This window comes from Tamandua tetradactyla, chromosome 13 (assembly GCF_023851605.1).
Source record: "Tamandua tetradactyla isolate mTamTet1 chromosome 13, mTamTet1.pri, whole genome shotgun sequence".
NCBI lineage: Eukaryota > Metazoa > Chordata > Mammalia > Pilosa > Myrmecophagidae > Tamandua > Tamandua tetradactyla.
The window spans coordinates 82,569,078-82,594,413 of NC_135339.1; positions in this window are offsets into that span (position 1 = coordinate 82,569,078).

Consider the following 25,336-nt stretch of genomic DNA (forward strand, 5'->3'; position numbering starts at 1 on the left):
TTTATACTGTTAATCTTCTTCCAAGCCTTTCCCAAGGAGACTGATGGCTTTTTACCAGGGTAACTGTAAAAGGAAATGATCAGATATTTCAGGGATTATTAATACTGGTTCAGAAGAGACATTAATTGCAGGGGACCCAAAACATCACTCTGGTCGACCAGTCAGAGTGGGGGCTCATGGAGGTCAGGTGATTGATGGAGTTTTAGCTCAGGTCCATCTCACAGTGGGCCCCCAGACCCATTCTGTAGTTATTGCCCCAATTCCAGAATGCATAATTGGAATAGACATACTGAACAACTGGCAGAATCCCCACACTGGTTCTCTAACTCATGCAGTGAGGGCTATTATGGTGGGAAAGGCCAAGTGGAAGCCACTAGAACTGCCTCTACACAGCAAAATAGTAAATCAGAAGCAATACCATATTCCTGGAGGGATTGTAGAGATTACTGCCACTCTTAAGGACTTGAAGGATGCAGGGGTAGTGATTCCCACCACATCGCCATTCAACTCTCCTATTTGGCCTGTGCAGAAAAAGGATGAGTCTTGGAGGATGACTATGGACTATCATAAGCTCAACCAAATGGTAACTACAATCACAGCTGCTGTTCCAGATGTGGTATCATTGCTTGAGCAAATCAGTACATCCCCTGGTACCTGGTATGCAGCTATTGATCTGGCAAATGCTGTTTTCTCAATAGCTGTTAGTAAGGACCACCAGAAACAGTTTGCTTTCAGCTGGCAAGGTCAGCAATATACTTTCACTGTCCTACCTCAGGGGTATATAAACTTTCCACCCCTTTGTCATAATCTTGTCTGCAGGGAACTTAATTGTTTCTCCCTCTCACAAGACATCACACTGGTCCATTATATTGATGATATCATGTTGATTGGAACCAGTGAGCAAGAAGTAGCAACTATTCTAGACTTACTGATAAGGCATTTGCATGTCAAAGGATGGGAGATAAATCCAATAAAAATACAGGGGCCTTCCCACTCAGTGAAATTTCTAGGTGTCCAGTGGTGTGGGGCAAACTGAGATATTCCTTCTAAGGTGAAGGATAAGTTTCTGCATCTGGCCCCTCCTACAACCAAAAAAGAGGCACAATGCCTAGTTGGTCTCTTTGGATTTTGGTGACAACATATTCCTCATTTGGGTGTGCTACTCTGGCCCATATAACGAGTGACCAGAAAACTACTAATTTTGAGTGGAAACCTGAACAAGGGGAGGCTCTGTGACAGTTCCAGGCTGTTATACAAGCTGCTCTGCCACTTGGACGATATGATACAGCAGATCCAATGGTGCTGGAAGTGTCAGTGGCAAATAGAGATGGTGTCTGGAGCATTTGGCCCCTATAGGAGAATCACAATGCAAACCCTTAGGATTTTGGGGCAAAGCCTTACCATTGCTGCAGATAACTACTCTCATTTTGAGAAACAGCTTTTGGCCTGCTACTGGACCTTAGTAGAGACTGAACACTTAACCATGGGCCACCAAGTTACTATGATACCTGAGTTGCCTATCATGACCTGGGTGTTGTCTGACCTGCCAAGCCATAAAGTTGGGTATGCACAGTGGCACTCTGTTGCAAAATGGAAGTGATATGTATGAGATAGGGCCAGAGCAGGTCCTGAAGGCATAGGCAAGTTACATAAGGAAGTGACCAAAATGCCCATGGTCTCCACTCCTGCCACATTACCTTCTCTTTCTCAGACCAGAGCTATGGCCTCTTGGGGAGATCCTTACAGTGAATTGACAGAGAAAAAGAAAACTCAGGCCTGGTTTACAGATGGTTCAGCACGATATGCAGGTACCACCCAAAAGTGGACAGCTGCAGCACTACAACCCCTTTCTGGGGTGTCCCTGAAGGACAGTCATGGTGGGAAATCCTCCCAGTGGGCAGAACTTCAAGCAGTGCACCTGGTTGTTCATTTTGCTTGGGAGGAAAACTGGCCAGAGGTGCATTTGCATACTGACTCATGGGCTGTTGCTAATGGTTTGGCTGGATGGTAAGGGACTTGGAAAGACCATAATTGGGAAATTGGTGACAAAGAGGTCTGGGGAAGAGGTATGTGGATAGACCTTTCTGAGTGGGCTAAAAACATGAAGATATTTGTGTCCCATGTGAATGTATACCAGAGGGTGACTTCAGCAGAGGAAGATTTTAATAATCAAGTAGATAAGATGACCCATTCTGTGGATACCAGTCAGCCTCTTTCCCCAGCAACTCCTGTTATTGTCCAATGGTCCCATGAACAAAGTGGTCATGGTGGTAGGGATAGAGGTTATGTATGGGCTCAGCAACATGGACTTCCACTCACCAAACTGACCTGGCTATAGCCACTGCTGAGTGCACAACCTGCCAGCAGCAGAGACCCACATTCTGCCTCCAATATGGCACCATTCCCTGAGGTGACCAGCTGCCTAAATGGTGGCAGGTTAATTACCTTGGACCACTCCCTTCACAGAATGGCAGCAACTTTTTCTAACTAGAATAGACACATACTCTGCATATGGGCTTGCTTTCCCTGCATGCAATGCTTCTGTCAAAACTACCATCTGTGGACTTACAGAATGCCTTCTCTATTATCATAATATTCCACACAGCATTGCTTCTGATTAAGGAACACACTTCATGGCAAATGAAGTGCGAGGATGGGCACATGCTCATGGGATTCTCTGGCCTTACCATGTTTCCTATTATCCAGAGGCAGTTGGATTGATCATGTTTCCTATTATCCAGAGGCAGTTGGATTGATAGTTGTGGAATGGCCTTTTGAAAACTCAATTATGGTGCCAACTAGGTGGCAATACCTTGAAGGGCTGGGGTAATGTTCTCCAGGAAGTTGTGTATGTTCTGAATCAGCAACCACTGTATGGTGCTGTTTCTCCCACAGCTAGGATTTATGGGTCCAGGAACCAAGGGGTGGAAATGGGAGTGGTACCACTCACTATTACCCCTAGTGATCCACTAGGAAAACTTTTGCTTCCTGTCCTGTGACCTTGAGCTCTGCTGGTCTAAGGCTTTAGTTCCAAAACGGAGACTGCTTCCACCAGTAGAAACAACTATGATTCCATTTAACTGGGATCTAAGACTGCCACCTGGTCACTTTGGGCTATTCATGCCCCTGGATCAACAAGCCAAGAATGGGATTACATTACTGGCTGGGGTGATTGACCCTGACTATCAGGGGGAAATAGGACTTCAACTACACAATGGATGTAAAGAAGAGTTTTCCTGGAATATAGGAGATCCCCTAGGGCATCTTTTAGTACTACCATGCCCTGTGATTAAAACCAATGGAAAACTACAACAGCCCAATCCAGGCAGGACTACCAATGGCTCTGAAACTTCAGGAATGAAGGTTTGGGTCACCCTACCAGGCAAAGAACCATGGCTAGCTGAATTGCTAAGGGTAAAGGGAACATGGAATGGGTAGTGGAAGAAGGTAGTGATAAATGTGAACTATGACCACGTGATCAGCTACAGAAATGAGGACTGCAATGATGTTTTGTTCATGTTATAGTATTTAAGTTGTAAGATATCAAGTTTAAGAATAAATATTACCCAAGGAATTGTATCCTATTCTGGGGAGATTTAACATGACAGTTAAGTATTTTTAGGAGAGGAAAAAAACATGTCTTTTATTGTTTTCTATTTAGAAATTCAGTATGATTTAAGATGATGCATATAGCTGCCAAGTTGATGAGGGGTGAACTGTCATGGTCAGGTTCATGTGTCAACTTGGCCAGGTTGTGTTACCTGTTTGTCTGGTTGGGCAAGTGCTGGCCTGTCTGTTGCTATGAGGACTTTTCATAGAATTAAATTATGATCACGTAGGCTGCATCCACAGCTGATTTCATTTGTAAGCAGCCAAGGGGAGTGTCTTCTACAATGAGTGATGCTTAATGTAATCAATGGAAGGCTTTTAAGGAGGATTCAGAGGAGACAGTCTCTCTTCCAGCTTCGGCCAGTGAGCCTCTCCTGCGGAGTTCGTCCAGACCCTCTGTTGGAATTCAACAGCTTTGCAGCCTGCCCTACGAATTTTGGACTCTACATTTCCATGGTTGCATGAGACACTTTTATAAATTTATATTTACGGATATTTCTTGTTGATTCTGTTTCTCTAGAGAACCCTAACTAATATACACCAGAAGAAAAGATAGAGGATAAAGACTGAGATGGTATAATTTAGGAATGCATAAAGTAGACAATAATGGTGATTAAATGTACAAATATAAAAACATTTTTGCATGTGGGAGACCAAATAAATGTCAACATTGGAAGGTGTTGAAAATGGGATGGTATACGGGAAAAAGTACAATTCATGTAAATATAGTCTATGGTCAACAGTAACATTGTAATATGCTTCCACTGAATGCAACAAAGGCATTATGCTGAAACTAAATGTCAACATGTGGGGGGCATGGCATGGGGAAGGGGTGTGGATTCTTTGTGGAAGGAAAGAATATAGATTATGGTGGTGAAGGTGCATCTATCTACTTAGGTTGAACTGTATGATGTACGAAATACAACAGTTTAAAATGAACAGTGAGAAACAAATGCCAGAGAAAATGTGGAGAAACGATTTATCTATTCACTGCTGGTAGGAAAATGAGGAGTGCAGCCCCTTGGAGGGCAGTCTGGTGCTTCCACAGGAGGCTAGGGGGTGGTTACCATATGATCCTACAACCCCATTGCTCAGTATTACCTGGGGGAACTGAGTGTGGGGCCACGAATGGACATTTGCACACTGGTGTTTCTGGAAGCAGTGTTCAGGACCCACAGTGGATGGAAATGGCCTATGGGTACAACAACTGAGGAATGGAACGGTGGACTGTGGTATATACATACAGTGGGCTACTGAGTGGCTGCAAAGAATGACTAGGTGGTGAACCTTAAGGACCAGGTGTTGAATGAAATGTCAGAAACAAAGATTCAAATATTATCATGTCTCACTCATATGGAGTAAGTATAATATACAAACCCAGAGAATTGAAGTTGAGAGCATGGATTATCAGGTTGGGGCCTATTGTAAAGGGTCCTAGATTATAAACTCTTACAGCAGTAACATATATATTCAGGAAGTGTAACTGTTATTTCTAAATTCTGAGATAGTGAGCTTTTGTGTATACCCAGGTTGTTCCCTGAAACTTCAGGTATGTATATAACACTTGAGACTCTGAGTTAGAGGACTGAAGTTATGAAAGTCAGCATTACTCCATATAGCAACCATTAAAAGAGTTGAAAAAGTGAACAGACATCGACTAGAGATATGAATGAAGCTGATTTGGAAAGGACTCAGGTAAATCAGAGTATAGGGTAAAGGATGATACAGTCCATATTTTAAAACTTCGACTTCTGTGTGAGACCAAAGGAAGGGGTTTACTTGGTCGAAAATTAATATTTTGGGTAATGCATAATCTAATTTAACTTGTATAGTCAGTTCATTAGAACACCATAATTACATGGGATCTTGAATAAGGCATGAGATCTTGTTGGTTTGTACAGGTTATTGTGATGCCCCCATATAGCCCAGAATAATTTGGGCAGGGAATAAAAAGTTTTTGCAAAGTTCTCTTGGGAGACTGGGGAGGAAAGAGGAAATATTCAACTTCTCTATCTGGGGAATTCCTGATGTTCTTACAAGCAATGGGGACAAAAAATTCATTAGGCTGAGCCCTTGATCTTGGGATACATCCCTATGAAACTTATTCCTGCAAGGAGAAGCTAAGCCTACTTATGATTATGCCTAAGAGTAACCTTGAGAGAACCTCTTTTGTTGCTTAGAGGTGGCTTCTTTCGCTATGAAAATTCAGCAGGTGAACTCACTCTCACCCCTTCTTCCATGGGACATGACTCCCGGGTTGTGAATCTCCTTGGTAATGTGGGACAAGACGCCCAGGATGAGCTGGGGCCCAGCATCATGGGATTGAGAAAGTCTTCTTGACCAAAAGGGGGAAGAGAGAAATGAGAAAAAATAAAGTTTCAGTGGCTCAGAGATTTCAAACAGAGTCAAGAGGTTATCCTGGAAGCTAATCTTATAAATTATATAGATAACCCTTTTTACTTTATGGTGTATTGGAGTGACTGGAGGGAAGTGCCTGAAACTGTTGGACTTTGTTCCTGTAGCCTTGATTTTGAAAATGACTGTATAACTATATAGCTTGTAAAATGTGACCAAGTGATTGTGAAAACCTTGAGTCTGATGCTCCTTTTATCCAGGGTATGGACAGATGAGTAAAAAAAAAAAGATAAAAAATGAATAAATAATAGGAGGGGATAAAGGGTAAAAATTTGGGTAGATTGAAATACTAGTGTTTAATGAGAGGGAAGGGTAAGGGGTATGGGACACATGTGTTTTTCATTTTTCTTTTTATTTCTTTTTCTGGAGTGATGGAAATATTCTAAAAATTATCATGCTGCTTCTGCTGGTTTGAAAGGATGTATGTCCTAGAAAAACCATGTTTTAATCTAAATCTTATTTCGTTAAGGCAGAATAATCCCTATTCAATATTGTATGTTTGAAACTGTAATCAGATCATGTCCCTAAAGATGTGATCTAATCAAGAGTGGTTAAATACACTGTGGTTAATACAGTGTTAAACTGTATTAGGTGATGACATGTCCCCACCCATTTGGGTGGGTCTTGATAGGTTTACTAGAGTGCTATAAAAGAGGAAACATTTCGGAGAATGAGAGATTCAGAGAGAGCAGAGAATGCTGCAGCACCACGAAGCAGAGTGTCCATCAGCCAGCGCTTTGGAGAATGAAGAAGGAAAACACCTCCTGGGGAGCTTCACGAAACAGGAAGCCAGGAGAAGAAGTTATCAGATGATGCTGTGTTTGCCATGTGCCCTTTTAGATGAGAGAGGAACATTGACTGTGTTCCCCATATGCCCTTCCACTTGAAAGAGAAAACCTGAATTTCATCGGCCTTCTTGAACCAAGGTATCTTTCCCTTGATTGGACATTTCTATAGACTTGTTTTAATTGGGACATTTTCTCAACCTTAGAACTGTAAACTAGCAATTTATTAAATTCCCCTTTTTAAAAGCCATTCTGTTTCTGGTATATTGCATCAGAATGCAGCTAGCAAACTAGAACGATGATGAATGCAAAACTTTGTGATGATATTGTGAGTCATTGATTGTGCAACATGTATGGACTATATGTGTGCAAAGATGTGTCAATAAAATATTTTAAAAAAAGAACAAGTTGTGAAAATGTCATGGCTTCCATCTTGTTCTCTTGGTCCCCTCCCACTTGGAACCCAGCTACCTGGCTATGAAGAAGCCTGAGTACCCTGAGCAGAGGCCTGTATGAAAAGAGACAAGGACTCTGGCCTACAAGGGTAAATGAGCTCCTGGTTGATAACCAGCAACAACTCATCAACCATCTGAGTAGAGATGGCGAAAAGAGAATGATAAGGGGGCAGAACCAAGAAACACAAAGAACAATTCTCAAAGGGTAGGACTAAGCCATTTGAGTGGGTCTTGATTGGTTTACTGGAGTCCTATAAAAGAGGAAACATTTTGGAGAAAGAGACTCAGAGAGAGCAGAGAATGCTGCAGCACCATGAAGCAGAGAGTCCAGCAGCCAGTGACCTTTGGAGATGAAGAAGGAAAGCACCTCCCGGGGAGTTTCATGAAACCAGAAGCCAGGAGAGAAAGCTAGCAGATGATGCCATATTTGCCATGTGCCCTTCCAGCTGAGAGAAGCCCTGACTGTGCTTGCCATGTGCCTTCTCACTTGAGAGAGAAACCCTGAACTTCATCAGCCTTCTTGAATCAAGGTATCTTTCCCTGGATGCCTGTGACTGGACATTTCTATAGACTTGTAATTGGGACATTTTCTCGGCCTTAGAACTGTAAACTTGCAACTCATTAAATTCTCCCTTTTAAAAGCCATTCCGTTTTTGGTATATTGCATTCAGGCAGCTAGCAAACTAGAACATCTGCTTTGTTCACTTAGGAAATTTGTTCTTTGAACCTGGACATCATGCTATGAAGAAGCCCACATGAAAAGAAACTGAGGCCCCTGGCCCATATCCCTGACTGACCTCATAGCCAACATTCAGCAATAACTTGTTGGCCAAGTGAGTAAATCATTTTGAAAATGGACCTTCCAGTGTGCCAAGTCAAGCAGCTTTGGTGGAGCCACATGGAGCAGAAATGAGCTGTTTCTGCCAAGCCCTGCCCTAATTGCATATAGGTGAGCAAAATGAATAATTGTTGTTGTTTTCAGCCACCACACTTTGGGGGTAGTTTGTTAGGTAGATAAAGGGACTGGAATACCTGTTAATGAAAAATGATGTAAGAGAAACTTAAATGCCTGAAGTTTGGCAGAATAGTATAACAGGAGAATAAAAAGCTCCAGGTATCTCAGGAATAAAACTCTAATGAAAGAATGGCCAGTGACAAGGCACATATTTTGAGCCATCCTGAATCATACTGACAACTCCATTTGCATTGAACAGATTTTTCTATTCTGGGGTTGAGCCTTTGATTAGGTTTTCTACAAGGTTGCTCCTAGGATGACTTGTGACATCCAAACCTGGAGGTACCTCTGTATGTAGAATTTAGGGGTACCTAAAAAAAAAACAAACCCTGAAGTTGGATACTTATACTGAAGTTGGAGATGCAAAATGGCAGGAAGTGGCGCTTTCGGGGTTAAATCCTAATCTCTGCAAAACGCGTTTTTATCTAGTAAAGGAAGATGAACTACCCCTCTTGCTGATAGGAAAAGTGAAAATATTTCCGTCTGTGTTTGTGAGATGTGTAGGATTCAATTCTGCTGTGTCTGATTGGCAGTGTGACCTTGGGTATGAATCCCTTCCCTGCAATGCATCTCAGTCTCGTGGGTAGGGCAGTATAATTGGGCTTTTGTTTGCCACCTGCCTTCTGTATAAGTGTGTTGAACCCAGGAGCTGAGCACAAAGTTGAGTCAGGTCAGGAGGGCATCAGTTCTCATTGTCTGAATCTATTCCCCAGAGAATATGGTCTGTTTCAGGAAACAAAGATGTGATTAACAGAGTTGATGCTGTGTTTCTTTGGAAAGCAGGGCAAGAGTCTACTCACAGCAGGGCACAGTGGAAAGATAGGCAGGCCACATTTATACACTATTTGACAGGTTATCTGAGTCAAAACTGTTCCCTTCCCCAACAACTGCACAGAAAATGGGGCATCCACAACCATTTGTTATGCTTGTTAAAGCTGAGTTGCTTGTACTTCAGTTAGATTTGCCAAGCCACACTACCCTTTGGCATATGTGTGCAATAGAGTTTTGTTGACTGTGTTCCTTCACCAACCAACCCACTGCACAAATTCCTTCCTCGTATTCAAATGACATTGTGGTAGTACAATCAACAGGGGACCTTGTTATTTGGTGCCACAGAGCTCCTGGCTTGTTGCCGCTCTCCTGACTGAATTCATTTAGCCTATTCAGGGTGCATGTCTTGGGGAGAAGGGCTACTGTTCATGAAAATCACCTCAGGATTTTATGAATTAATTTATCCTGAAGCCATTTCCCCCATTGTTTTATGAAATTTATTAAGACTGGCTACAGTAAACATGTCGAAAATGTTTGGAAAACATTTAAAAATAAAAAAAGGAGTATGGTAAAAAAATCCCCCAATATGAAATTTATCTTAAAATATACTTCAAGTTAATTTGTTTTTCAATGATAATGTGTGGTCTGAAACTTCCCCCTAACTAAGAAAACTTTGTGTAGGTATGTCTTTGTGTGTGTTTAAGGTCAGGGGCCTCTCCCCAACACTGATATTAACACAAGAATGATGTTGGCTATTATCATTGAAATTGACCTTGAAAATCACCTAACTTCAAACCTTTAATTTTAAAACTAGAGAAACGAGGGCCAGAGCGATTAGGTGACTCTCCTAAGGGTCCCACAGCTTCTATGTTGCAGTGTCCACAGACACTCAGGTTCAGTGGTTTTTGTCTTTTACACACCACCTTATCTGTGGTAAAACGTGCATGGCATAGGCTTTGTTTTAAACCGTTTGTTTTCAGAAAGCTTTCTTTCTGTTTTATAATTGTACTGGGAGGGCGACTCACTATCCTGGTATGCTTGGGTTCCCAGGATGTGGGACTTTAGGGCTAAAGCCTGGAAAGTCCAGACAAACCAGGATGAGTTTGTCCCCCTCTTTACAAAGGTTTGCACTGATTCACCTGGATTCACCTAAATGGCTTTGTGATGTGTTTCCTGGTGACTTGTGGGTTGTGGCCAAATGACAGGAAAGAAAACAGATGACTGTTTCATGGCAAAGAAAAGACTACATGAGTCTGGGTTGTGCGCCGCCAGATCCGGTTTTCTGTCCTTCTGGACCCTTCCTGACCACTCCTGTCACCAAACACCTCATTGATCAATAGAATGATTTCTGTACTGATTTGCTTGCGGTGATCATTTCACAGTACACCACCAGGCACTGCTGTCATTTCACGTGGACAGATTTTATCATACAAACCTATCGTGAGGCGCCTGAAGGCAAGGAGTCAGGTCTTCATGTCCCAGGCAGCTAAGGTCATGGATTCTAGAGCTGGACTTTCTAGGTTGGACAACTGGTACTTTGCCACTCTCTTAGCAGGGTCGTCTGGGCATGTCCTGTAACTTCTCTCTTTCTCAATTTACTTGTCTGTAAAATGGGATATAATAATACTACCTACCCCATCGGGCTGTTGTCGGGACTGGTTTAAGATATGTAGAGTATGTAAAGCAGCACCTGGCTTATGGTATGTTAGATATAATGAGTAAGGTCTCAGTATATTATTTGTTGGTAGACCAATTTGAATACATATTCGTGCGGCTAATTTCCTTACCTTTAACTTGTGCTTGCAAGGTCTGCACTTTCAAAGTGAATGTGGTTGTGGGGAAGATTCTTCGCTGCACAGAGCTGTTAAAGGATTCTGTCTGTGTGGTTCATTAGAATTCTAACTGCAGTGGGGCTTGCCTAGAAATAGAATCTTTAAGTACAAGGCCATCTGATAACATGTCTGCTTGAAGATTACTCTTTCTAAGTGACTCTGTTCCATCTCTGAACTGGCCATTTACTATCAGCATGTCATCAATTAAAAAGAAATTTAAAAGCACATTAAAATGCCAACTAATTTCAATTCATTGGAGTAGATTTTTATGATATTTGATGTGTAATTTGAATTTTATTGCTGAGATAAAAGGTTAAAGCTGATAGGTAACTGAAATAGAATATGTGCTTCACGAGAGCTTTACTTTTAATTTTTATATACTTTGGTGTAATTAATAAAACATTTCTAACAGTAGAATTGCACAACTGAATAAATCCTTGAGTTTCCTCAATGCCAAAGCAAATCAAGCAACTTCAGTCCTTATTGAAAGAAAAAAACTGTTCAAATTTTCTCCTTATAAATTCCTGACTTTGGATAAAGGAATCTATATAGTCTTTGGAGGAAGGAATAAGCATTTTCTGCCATGCAAAAACACACTCCTTTCTCTCCACCAGTAAGAAATGAAACTAGAGATGAGAACAGTGTGTGTTGACACAGTGATTGTGGTACTTGCTTGCCCAGCACCCTCTACCCTCTTTCTCTACTAATGGAGCTTGTGATAGTTAATTTTATGTGTCAACTTGGCCAGGTTATAGTGTACAGTTGGTTGGTCAAATACTGGCCTAGTGGTTGCCGTGGAGGGATTTCGTAGACGGGATCAGCATCTACAATCGGTTGACTTTAACTAAAGGTGATTACCTTCCATAATGTGGGTGGGCTTCATCTAATCATTCAGTCTTAAGAGTAAGGACTAAAGGTTCCAAGAATTAGAAGAATTTCTGCCTCAAGACTTCAACATCAATTCTTACTAGAATTTCTAGCCTGCCAGCTTTCCCTAAAGAATTTGCTTTCAAGACTACAACTTCACCTTTATTGGCATTTCCAACCTGCTGGCCTGCCCTTTGGAATGTGGACCTGCCAGCTTTCATAACTGCCTGAGACAATTCCTTAAAATAAGTTTCTTGATATATATATGTATATCCTGTTGGTTCTGTTTCTCTGGAGGAGCCTGATCAATAGAATCCTTTCCCCTTCTTTGGGGTGCATCTCTTTCCTCCACCTCAACATATGTTGGTGACTGGCATTAATAGCATCCCACCTCCTTGGCCACTCCAGGGGCCTCCTGGGCCTCCTGGTGTCCTATCCCTCTTTCCCAGAATAATTGGTCCAAGGATAATCATATGACCCAAACTGGGCCAATCACAGGGTCTCCTAATAGGAGTTTCTAACTGGAGCTGGTGGGGATCTCTCTCATAGTTCTGCTCGAGAGTTTGTGTGGCAGCCCCGGGGCTGCTGGTGGCCATGGTTCCAGTCTGGTGTGAAGCTTGCCCAAGAGAATGGAGCTGATTGGCAGAGAAAAGCATAGAGAGGAGGAGAGAAAGTCCTGGTGAGTTTACACCCTTCCATGCAGACATTTCCTTACCTTGGTTTGCTCACATGAATCAGTAAATGTGTGTCCTCATTTTCTACCCTTTAAAACCATTTTGAGGTGATTTTTTTCATTTCTAACCCAAAGATCCAGAATAATATAAATTAAAGCTGCAGTTTAAAGATTCTGTGAGAAAGGACCCTAAAAAGGTAGTGTTACCTCCCAGAGAAATGCATGCTTAGCTAAGACTGTTCCAACGAGCCTGTATTTACTTGGTAGGCAGAGATGTGTGTGCATAGGGCCAGCTCCCATCTCCCTAGATTTGTTGAGATGGCCTGCTTGCAGTGTGGCTTTCCAGGAGACTGCTCTGGACCTCCACAAGCTCTAATTTCACATCATGTGTTTTTCTTTTCCTCATATAAGCTTATTCTGACCACCTATCATTTAAATGTGAACTTACACATTGTTCTTGAGTTCTTAATATCAAAAGCACAGCATGGAGTAATGTGCATTTCTCTAAGATGGCATAAACAATGCTGCAATAATATGTGAGTATCTTTTCCAGTTGCGTATTTCATTGCAAGCATTTGAATATCACGTTAATATACCAGTGAAAAACTCTCTGCCATCAAATGACATCCCACAGATAGGAGGCACCACATGGCACCTGCAGGACACTTTTGGCTTCAGATAACAAAACTAGCTAAAATGTGCTTAAACCTGTCCTGGTTTGAAGCTGTAGCTACCCCAGAAAAACCTGTTCTTAAATACAATCAATTCCTATGGGTTTAAACCCATTGTAAGTAGATCTTTTGAAGAGGCCATCTCAATTAAGGGGTGTCTTACCTCATTCAGATGGGACTTAATCCTGTTGCTGGAGTCTGTTATAAACAGAATGAATACAGAGAGAGAGAGCCATAGAGGCAAGAAGCTGAAAGTAACAAAACCTGGAATAGAAGGGAGAGACCAGCAGAAGCCTTGCCATGTCATGTGCCTTGCCCTCTGGTAGCGGTGCCATGGATTACCTGCAGCTGGTCTTCAGGAAGAAGGCATCACCTTTATTATACCTTGAGTTGGACATTTTCCTGGACTCTGACTGTAAGCAAATAAATTCCCATTGTTTAAGCCATACCATTTCATGGTATTTGCTTTAAGCAGCCTAGGAAACTAAAACAAACCATAAGGATCTTCTTATCTTATGGGGCAAGAAATATAGAGGCAGGCACAGTGATGGGTTGGCTAAGCAGTTCATTGACATGGCCTCTATGGCTTTCTGCCTTTCAGCTTTGCCATTCTCAACCCATTGGTAGTTGCAAGATAGCTGTGGAAGGTCCTGCTCCATGTAGATGTAACAACATTCAGTAAAAGAGAGCAGTGTTATCTCCTTTGCATCTTTTTTTTTTTTTAACTTTTTTTTATTAATTAAAAAAAGAATTAACAAAGCAATTAGAAATCATTCCATTCTACATGTACAATCAGTAATTCTTAATAACATCACATAGTTGCATATTCATCATTTCTTAGTACATTTGCTTCGATTTAGAAAAAGAATTAAAAAGACAACAGAATAAGAATTAAAACAATAATAGAAAGAAAAAAAAAACAAAACAAAAAACCTATACCTCACGTGCAGCTTCATTCAGTGTTTTAACATAATTGCATTACAATTGGGTAGTATTGTGCTGTCCATTTCTGAGTTTTTATATCCAGTCCCATTGTACAGTCTGTATCCCTTCAGCTCCAATTACCCCTTCTCTTTTTTTTTTTTTAATTAACGGAAAAAAAGAAATTAACCCAACATTTAGAAATCATACCACTCTACATATGCAATCAGTAATTCTTAACATCATCACATAGATGCATGATCATCATTTCTTAGTACATTTGCATCGGTTTAGAAGAACTAGCAACATAACCGAAAAAGATATAGAATGTTGATATAGAGAAAAAAATAAAAGTAATAATAGTAAAATCAAAACAAAACAAAACAAAACAAAACAATAACCTATAGCTCAGATGCAGCTTCATTCAGTGTTTTAACATGATTACTTTACAATTAGGTATTATCGTGCTGTCCATTTTTGAGTTTTTGTATCTAGTCCTGTTACACCGTCTGTATCCCTTCAACTCCAATTGGCCATTATCTTACCCGGTTTCTACCTCCTGCTGGACTCTGTTACCAATAACATATTCCAAATTTATTCTCGAATGTCTGTTCACATCACTGGGACCATACAGTATTTGTCCTTTAGTTTTTGGCTAGACTCACTCAGCATAATGTTCTCTAGGTCCATCCACGTTATTACATGCTTCAAAAGTTTATCCTGTCTTAAAGCTGCATAGTATTCCATTGTATGTATATACCACAGTTTGTTTAGCCACTCTTCTGTTGATGGAGATTTCAGCTGTTTCCATCTCTTTGCAATTGTAAATAATGCTGCTATAAACATTGGTGTGCAAATGTCCGTTTGTGTCTTTGCCCTTAAGTCCTTTGAGTAGATTCCCAGCAATGGTATTGCTGGGTCGTATGGCAATTCTATATTCAGCTTTTTGAGGAACCGCCAAACTGCCTTCCACAGTGGTTGCACCATTTGACATTCCCACCAACAGTGGATAAGTGTGCCTCTTTCTCCGCATCCTCTCCAGCACTTGTCATTTTCTGTTTTGTTGATAATGGCCATTCTGGTGGGTGTGAAATGATATCTCATTGTGGTTTTGATTTGCATTTCTCTAATGGCCAGGGACATTGAGCATCTCTTCATGTGCCTTTTGGCCATTTGTATTTCCTCTTCTGATAGGTGTCTGTTCAAGTCTTTTTCCCATTTTGTAACTGGGTTGGCTGTCTTTTTGTTGTTGAGTTGAACAATCTCTTTATAAATTCTGGATACTAGACCTTTATCTGATATATCATTTCCAAATATTGTCTCCCATTGTGTAGGCTGTCTTTCTACTTTCTTGATGAAGTTCTTTGATGCACAAAAGTGTTTAATTTTGAGGAGCTCCCATTTATTTATTTCCTTCTTCAGTGTTCTTGCTTTAGGTTTAAGGTCCATAAAACCGCCTCCAGTTGTAAGATCCATAAGATATCTCCCTACATTTTCCTCTAACTGTTTTATGGTCTTAGACGTAATGTTTAGATCTTTGATCCATTTTGAGTTAACTTTTGTATAGGGTGTGAGAGATGGGTCTTCTTTCATTCTTTTGCATATGGATATCCAGTTCTCTAGGCACCATTTATTGAAGAGACTGTTCTGTCCCAGGTGAGTTGGCTTGACTGCCTTATCAAAGATCAAATGTCCATAGATGAGAGGGTCTATATCTGAGCACTCTATTCGATTCCATTGGTCGATATATCTATCTTTATGCCAATACCATGCTGTTTTGACCACTGTGGCTTCATAATATGCCTTAAAGTCAGGCAGCGCGAGACCTCCAGCTTCGTTTTTTTTCCTCAAGATGTTTTTAGCAATTCGGGGCACCCTGCCCTTCCAGATAAATTTGCTTATTGGTTTTTCTATTTCTGAAAAATAAGTTGTTGGGATTTTGATTGGTATTGCATTGAATCTGTAAATCAATTTAGGTAGGATTGACATCTTAACTATATTTAGTCTTCCAATCCATGAACATGGTATGCCCTTCCATCTATTTAGGTCTTCTGTGATTTCTTTTAACAGTTTTTTGTAGTTTTCTTTATATAGGTCTTTTGTCTCTTTAGTTAAATTTATTCCTAGGTATTTTATTCTTTTAGTTGCAATTGTAAATGGGATTCGTTTCTTGATTTCCCCCTCAGCTTGTTCATTACTAGTGTATAGGAATGCTACAGATTTTTGAATGTTGATCTTGTAACCTGCTACTTTGCTGTGCTCATTTATTAGCTCTAGTAGTTTTGTTGTGGATTTTTCCGGGTTTTCGACATATAGTATCATATCATCTGCAAACAGTGATAGTTTTACTTTTTCCTTTCCAATTTTGATGCCTTGTATTTCTTTCTCTTGTCTAATTGCTCTGGCTAGAACCTCCAACACAATGTTGAATAATAGTGGTGATAGTGGACATCCTTGTCTTGTTCCCGATCTTAGGGGGAAAGTTTTCAATTTTTCCCCATTGAGGATGATATTAGCTGTGGGTTTTTCATATATTCCCTCTATCATTTTAAGGAAGTTCCCTTGTATTCCTATCTTTTGAAGTGTTTTCAACAGGAAAGGATGTTGAATCTTGTCAAATGCCTTCTCTGGATCAATTGAGATGATCATGTGATTTTTCTGCTTTGATTTGTTGATATGGTGTATTACATTAATTGATTTTCTTATGTTGAACCATCCTTGCATACTTGGGATGAATCCTACTTGGTCATGATGTATAATTCTTTTAATGTGTTGTTGGATTCGATTTGCTAGAATTTTGTTGAGGATTTTTGCATCTATATTCATTAGAGAGATTGGTCTGTAGTTTTCTTTTTTTGTAATATCTTTGCCTGGTTTTGGTATGAGGGTGATGTTGGCTTCATAGAATGAATTAGGTAGTTTTCCCTCCACTTCGATTTTTTTGAAGAGTTTGAGGAGAATTGGTACTAATTCTTTCTGGAACGTTTGGTGGAATTCACATGTGAAGCCATCTGGTCCTGGACTTTTCTTTTTAGGAAGCTTTTGAATGACTAATTCAATTTCTTTACTTGTGATTGGTTTGTTGAGGTCATCTATGTCTTCTTGAGTCAAAGTTGGTTGTTCATGTCTTTCCAGGAACCCGTCCATTTCATCTAAATTTATTAGCGTAAAGTTGTTCATAGTATCCTGTTATTACCTCCTTTATTTCTGTGAGGTCAGTAGTTATGTCTCCTCTTCCATTTCTGATCTTATTTGTTTGCATCCTCTCTCTTCTTCTTTTTGTCAATCTTGATAAGGGCCCATCAATCTTATTGATTTTCTCATAGAACCAACTTCTGGCCTTATTGATTTTCTCTATTGTTTTCATGTTTTCAGTTTCATTTATTTCTGCTCTGATCTTTGTTATTTCTTTCCTTTTGCTTGCTTTGGGGTTAGCTTGCTGTTCTTTCTCCAGTTCTTCCAAGTGAACAGTTAATTCCTGCATTTTTGCCTTTTCTTCTTTTCTGATACAGGCATTTAGGGCATTAAATTTCCCTCTTAGCACTGCCTTTGCTGCGTCCCATAAGTTTTGATATGTTGTGTTTTCATTTTCATTTTCCTCGAGGCATTTACTAATTTCTCTTGCAATTTCTTCTTTGACCCACTCGTTGTTTAAGAGTGTGTTGTTGAGCCTCCACGTATTTGTGAATTTTCTGGCATTCCACCTATTATTGATTTCCAACTTCATTCCTTTATGATTCGAGAAAGTGTTGTGTATGATTTCAATCTTTTTAAATTTGTTAAGACTTGCTTTGTGACCCAGCATATGGTCTATCTTTGAGAATGATCCATGAGCACTTGAGAAAAAGGTGTATCCTGCTGTTGTGGGATTTAATGTCCTATAAATGTCTGTTAAGTCTAGCTCATTTATAGTAATATTCAGATTCTCTATTTCTTTATTGATCCTCTGTCTAGATGTTCTGTCCATTGATGAGAGTGGGGAATTGAAGTCTCCAACTATTATGGTATTTGTGTCTATTTCCCTTTTCAGTGTTTGCAGTGTATTCCTCACGTATTTTGGGGCATTCTGGTTCGGTGCGTAAATATTTATGATTGTTATGTCTTCTTGTTTAATTGTTCCTTTTATTAGTATATAGTGTCCTTCTTTGTCTCTTTTAACTGTTTTACATTTGAAGTCTAACTTGTTGGATATTAGTATAGCCACTCCTGCTATTTTCTGGTTGTTATTTGCATGAAATATCTTTTCCCAACCTTTCACTTTCAACCTATGTTTATCTTTGGGTCTAAGATGTGTTTCCTGTAGACAGCATATAGAAGGATCCTGTTTTTTAATCCATTCTGCCAATCTATGTCTTTTGATTGGGGAATTCAGTCCATTAACATTTAGTGTTATTACTGTTTGGATAATATTTTCCTCTACCATTTTGCATTTTGTATTATATATATCATATCTGACTTTCCTTCTTTCTACACTCTTCTCCATACCTCTCTCTTCTGTCTTTTCGGTTCTGACTCTAGTGCTCCCTTTAGTATTTCTTGCAGAGCTGGTCTCTTGGTCACAAATTCTCTCAGGGACTTTTTGTCTGAGAATGTATTAATTTCTCCCTCATTTTTGAAGGACAATTTTGCTGGATATAGGAGTCTTGGTTGGCAGTTTTTCTCTTTTAGTAATTTAAATATATCATCCCACTGTCTTCTAGCCTCCATGGTTTCTGCTGAGAAATCTACACATAGTCTTATTGGGTTTCCCTTGTATGTGATGGATTGTTTTTCTCTTGCTGCTTTCAAGATCCTCTCTTTCTCTTTGACCTCTGACATTCTAACTAGTAAGTGTCTTGGAGAACACCTATTTGGGTTTAATCTCTTTGGGGTGTGCTGCACTTCTTGGATCTGTAATTTTAGGTCTTTCATAAGAGTTGGGAAATTTTCAGTGAAAATTTCTTCCATTAGTTTTTCTCCTCCTTTTCCCTTCTCTTCTCCTTCTGGGACACCCACAACACGTATATTTGTGCGCTTCATATTGTCCTTGAGTTCCCTGATACCCTGTTCAAATTTTTCCATTCTTTTCCGGATAGTTTCTGTTTCTTTTTGGAATTCAGATGTTCCATCCTCCAAATCACTAATTCTATCTTCTGTCTCTTTGAATCTATCGTTGTAGGTATCCATTGTTTTTTCTATCTTTTCTACTTTGTCCTTCACTTCCATAAGTTCTGTGATATGTTTTTTCAGTTTTTCTATTTCTTCTTTATGTTCAGCCCATGTCTTCTTCATGTCCTCCCTCAATTTATCGATTTCGTTTTTGAAGAGGTTTTCCATTTCTGTTCGTATATTCAGCATTAGTTGTCTCAGCTCCTGTATCTCATTTGAACTATTGGTTTGATCCTTTGACTGGGCCATATTTTCAATTATTTGAGCGTGATCCGTTATCTTCTGTTGGTGTCTGCGCATTTAGACAGATTTCCCTGGGTATTGGATCCAAAAGTTTGGAAGATTTTTCTGTGAAATCTCTGGGTTCTGTTTTTCTTATTCTGCCCAGTAGGTGGCGCTCGTGGCACACGTTTGTCTGCGGGTCCCACCAGTAAAAGGTGCTGTGGGACCTTTAACTTTGGAAAACTCTCGCTGTCCGGGAGGTTCACTAGCCGAAGCGGCTTGAGCCGGCCCGGGGTCCGAACGCGGGGAGGGTTGCTGGCCGCCGCAGCCCGGGAAAGCGCCCGTCCGAATTTCCTAGTCGGCCCGGGGTGACAAGCGTGGCGGGAGGGCACCAGCGGCAGCGGCCCGCCCGGGAGAGTGCACGTTCCCGGGGAGTCACGGGTTTGGAAGGGGCCTCCCCCACCCGTCACTGTTCTCCGCGGCTTGGGGATTTCCGATCCAATTCTCTCAGTTAGTCCGGGGGGCTGCGTGTGGTGTGGGCGCCAGCCGCCACGGTTTCAGGGGACCGCCTCTCCAATTCTCCCAGCCGGCCCGGGAAGGGGGAAGGGAGTGACTCCGACCGCTTGCTGCCCCGCCCGGTGAAGCCCGCGCGCCTCGGCGATCTCACCCGAGCGGCTTCTCTCAGCCAGTCAGCCGTTCCAGGATGGGGTACGCTGTCTTTTTTATCTCTGTTGTGGCTTTGGGAGCTGTTCTGTGTCGTTTCTACTCCTCTAGTAGCTGTCCTGGAGAAGAAACTAAGATCTGCGCGTCTTACTAAGCCGCCATCTTCTCCGGAAGCTGCATCTCTTTTTATTTGGGAAGGAAAACAATCCCTCTGGCTAGGATTGAGTTGGATGCTCAGATGTCTACTAACCCCTGGCAAGGAAATTCAATTTGCAATATAGCTTACTAATCAGCATTCACTGCTTAGGACTGGGGCTGGGCCAGTGAGACTCCATCCTTGAACAAAACTGGGGGTTTATTTGCAAGAAAGGGAGGAAGGAAGCAGCAGGGTTTGCCATAGCACTCAAGAGGCCAATGACCAAAACTCATGATGAGTCAACCTTACCCAGAAGGCTGCCCTGTGGAGTAGGTGATACCTGAGGCATTAGTAAAATATCAAAACTTTGGGTTGAAGGTAAAACTCTTCTAAGAAGGAAATTGATAGTGACAGATGTTGGTATTTAAAAGGAAGGGTTGAAATTAATGAACTCTTCACCTAACTTAAATTATTAGAAGAAAAGTAGAATTAACTCAAAGAGAGAATCAGGATGATGAAACTAAGGATAAGAAAAGGCATTTACAAAATAAAAAATATTTCCCCCCTATTATTTATATATTTTATTTAATTAATTTTTTATTTTTATTTTTATTCCATATGTTCTACTCATCTGTTGACAAGGTGGATAAAAGGAGCATCAAAATAAAAAATATTTTAACAGACAAGATCAGCAAGGTCAAATTTGGTTCTTTGAAAAGACTAAAATAATTTTTCAAGCCTCTAATAATGATCTAGGAAAAATGAAGAGAAACACAAATAATTTTAGAAATGAAAAATATTCTAAATGTAGACACTAAATTATCATAAGATCCTACAAACTACTTTAAATGTATAGAATTTTAATTTAGATGATGTGGAAAAATTCCTAGAAAATATAGCTTACTAAATAGACTCAAGAAGAAGAAGAAGACTCAGTGGCTTTATAATCTGAGGAAATTGAACCATTTATTAAAAGTCAACCCACAAAGAATATTCCAGACCCAGATAGCCTTTACTGGCAAGTTCTAATAGGCATTCAAGAATTCAAGAAACAATTCCAATTTTATGCAAATTATTGCAGAATGTGGAAAAAGAAGGAACAATCCTCAACTTATTTTATGAGATTTGGATGACTGATTCTATAACCTTACAAGAATGGAATGGGAAAGGAAATCATGTATAAACCCAGTTAAAAACTCCTAAAGAAAACATTAGCAAGTCAGATTCTGTATAAATAAAATATGTGAATCATGGTGAAGTTAGGTTTCAATGAACATTAGCAAATCAATTAATATAAATCATCAAATGAACAGATTAATGGAGAAAAGCCTTATGATCATCTCAATATGCTGAAAAAGCTTTTGATGAAATTTAACACCTGTTCATGATAACGACCTTAGTGACTCTAAAGACCATCTGACATTGTCAGGTTGGTTGGCTTATCAGCTTAGTAGCATTTACTCAGAATGCTTTTGTGATGCTCAGTGAAAACTCCCCTGTCCTTTAGGGCCTCTTGTACAACTTCCCCCCATTGTGTGAAAGTTTCTTATACATCTTTATATTAAATGCTCTTTTATCTTTAAAAATAAAAGGACTCTTATTATGTTTATTGTTCTTATTTTTATTTGATATACTATAGACATATTTCTCCTCAATATTTGTAGATCTGTTCTCTTTAATGGCTACATATAATCCTATCCAAACAATAGGTCTGCCACCACGAGATTGGATTAGGATAAAGTAAATGGCTTTTCTGAGGTACATAACAGCCCTAAACCAGCACAGATGCTATAAAAAAATATCATTAAGGTTTAGTCCATACAAAGTGAAGTTTCCAGTGTTATCAGAGTCCCCGATTTGATTAGAATTCAGGATTCTAGAATCTTCTCCAGGGAGACTGGATCCTGAGTGTGGAGACAGGAATGGCAGATTAAGTTATGTACCCCAGGAAAAAAAACATTTCGAATTTTAATCCATTCCTGTGGATGTGGACCCATTGTAAATAGGCCTTTTTTTTTTAAATTAATTAAAAAATTTTTTTTTAAATATAAGAACAAACACAAACATTCTTAACATATGATCATTCCATTCTTATATAATCAATAACTCATGATATCATCACATAGTTGTATATTCATCTTCATGATCATTTCTTATGATATTTGCATCAATTCAGAAAAAGAAATAAAAAGAAAACAGAAGAAAATTCATACATGCCATACCCCTTACCCCTCCCTTTCATTGATCACTAGCATTTCAATCTACTAAATTTATTTTAACATTTGTTCCCCCTATTATTTATTTTTATTCTGTATATTTTACTCATCTGTCGATAAGGTAAATAAAAGGAGCATCAGACACAAGGTTTTCACAATCACAATCACATTGCGAAAGCTATTCCATTATACAATCATCTTCAAGAAACGTGGCTACTGGAACACAGCTCTACATTTTCAGACAGTTTCCTCCAGCCTCTCCACTACATCTTGAACAACAAGGTGATATCTACTTAATGCTTAAGAATAACCTCCAGAATAATCTGTCGACTCTGTTTGGAATCTTTCAGCCATTGACACTTTATTTTGTCTCATTTCCCACTTCCCCCTTTTGGCCGAGAAGGTTTTCTCAATCCCTTGAAGCTGAGTCCCAGCTCATTCTAGGATTTCTGTTCCACTTTGCCAGGAAGGTCCACACCCCTAGGAGTCGTGTTCCATGTAGAGAGGGGGAGGGTGGTGAGTTTGCTTTTTTGCTGGCTGGAGAGAGAGGCCACATCTGAGCAACAAAAGAGGTCCTCTTGGGGGATGACTCTTAGGTCTAATTTTAAGTATGCTTAACCTATCCTTTGCGAGGTTAAGTTTCATATGAACAACCCCCAGGATTAGGGGATCAGCTTATTACTTTGGTTGTCCCCATTGCTTGTGAGAATATCAAGAATTCTCCACTTGGGAAAGCTGAATTTTTCCCCTTTCTCACCATTCCCCCCAGGGGATTTTGCAAATACTTTTTTATTCACTGTTCAAATCCTTCTGGGATTTATCGAGGCTTCACTCTGGACAAACCTACAATATCTTATGCCCTACTCAAGGTTCCATGTACTTACGGTGTTCAATAAGCTGTCCACATAAGTTATATTAGAAACTGCACTAGTCAAAATATAAATTTTGTACCAAATAAATATTTTTTTTGCTTTAGTCTTACACATAAGTTAAAATTTTAAAGTATTAATTACCATCTATTTTCAACACCCCGCAATATTGACATTCCTTTGTTCTTCCTCATGCAAAAACATTTTTAAATTTGTACATTTAGTCACTATCATTATATACTCTAAGCATTTCTAGATTATATCATCTCAGTCTTTATCATCTATCTTTCTTTCTGATTCCATTTGTGCCCCCAGCCCTCCTTCCTCTATCATTCTCACATTCAGCTTCATTCAGTGTTCTAACATTATTGTATTACAGTTAGGTAGTATTGTGCTATTCATTTCTGAATTTTTACAATCAGTCCTGTTGCACAATTCTGCATCCCTTTAGCTCCAATTACCCAATATTTTACCCTATTTCTATCTCCCGATGGTCTCTGTTACCAACTGAAATTCTCCAAGTTCATTCACTAATGTCAGTTCATATCAGTGAGACCATACAGTATTTGTCCTTTTGTTTCTGGCTAATCTCACTCAGCATAATGTCCTTAAGGTTCATTCATGTTGTTACACACTTCATGACTTTATTCTGTCTTACAGCTGCATAATATTCCATTGTATGTATATACCACAGCTTGCTTAGCCACTCATCTGTTGATGGACATTTTGGCTGTTTCCTTCTCTTTGCAATTGTAAATAATGCTGCTATAAACATTGGTGTGCAAATGTCCATTTGTGTCCTTGCCCTCATGTCCTCTGAGTAGATACCTAGCAATGGTATTGCCAGGTCATATGGCAATTCTATACTTAGCTTCCTGAGGACCTGCCAAACTGCCTTCCACAATGGTTGTAACATTTGACATTCCCACCAACAGTGGATAAGTGTGCCTCTTTCTCCGCATCCTCTCCAGCACTTGTCATTTTCTGTTTTATTGATAATGGCCATTCTGGTGGGTGTGAGATGATATCTCATTGTGGTTTTGATTTGCATTTCCCTTATAGCCAAGGAAGTTGAACATCTTTTCATGTGCCTTTTGGCCATTTGTATTTTCTCTTCTGAGAAGTGTCTGTTCAAGTCTTTTGCCCATTTTGTAATTGGGTTGTCTGTCTTTTTGTTGTTTAGTTGAACAATCTCTTTATATATTCTGGATACTAGACCTTTATCTGATGTATCATTTCCAAATATTGTCTCCCATTGTGTAGGCTGTCTTTTTACTTTCTTGACAAAGTTCTTTGATGCACAAAAGTGTTTAATTTTTAGGAGTTCCCATTTCTTTCTTTCTTTCTTCAATGCTTGTGCTTTGGATGTAAGGTTTAGGAAATGGCCTCCTATTAGAAGATTTATAAGATATCTCCCTACATTTTCTTCCAATAGTTTTATGGTCTTAGATCTAATGTTTAGGTCTTTGATCCATTTTGAGTTAATTTTTGTATAAGGTGTGAGATATGGATCCTCTTTCATTCTTTTTCATATGGATATCCAGTTCTCTAGGCACAATTTATTGAAGAGACTGTTCTGTCCCAGGTGAGTTGGCTTGACTGCCTTATCAAAGATCAGTTGTCCATAGATGAGAGGGTCTATATCTGAACACTCTCTTCTAAACCATGGGTCAGTATATCTATCTTTATGCCAGTACCATGCTGTTTTAACCACTGTAGCTTCATAAAATGCCTTAAAGTCAGGTAGTGTGAGACCTCCGACTTCATTTTTTTTCCTTCGGGATACTTTTAGCTATTTGGGGCACCCTGCCCTTCCAGATAAATTTGGTAATTGGTTTTTCTGTTTCTGAAAAGTAAGTTTTTGGGATTTTAATTGGTATTGCATTGAATCTGTAAATCAATTTAGGTAGAATTGTCATCTTAACTATATTTAGTTTTCCAATCCATGAACACGGTATGCCCTTTCATTTATTTAAGTCTTCTGCAATTTCTTTTAACAATTTCTTGTAGTTTTCTTTGTAAAGGTCTTTTGTCTCTTTAGTTAAATTTATTCCTAAATATTTTATTC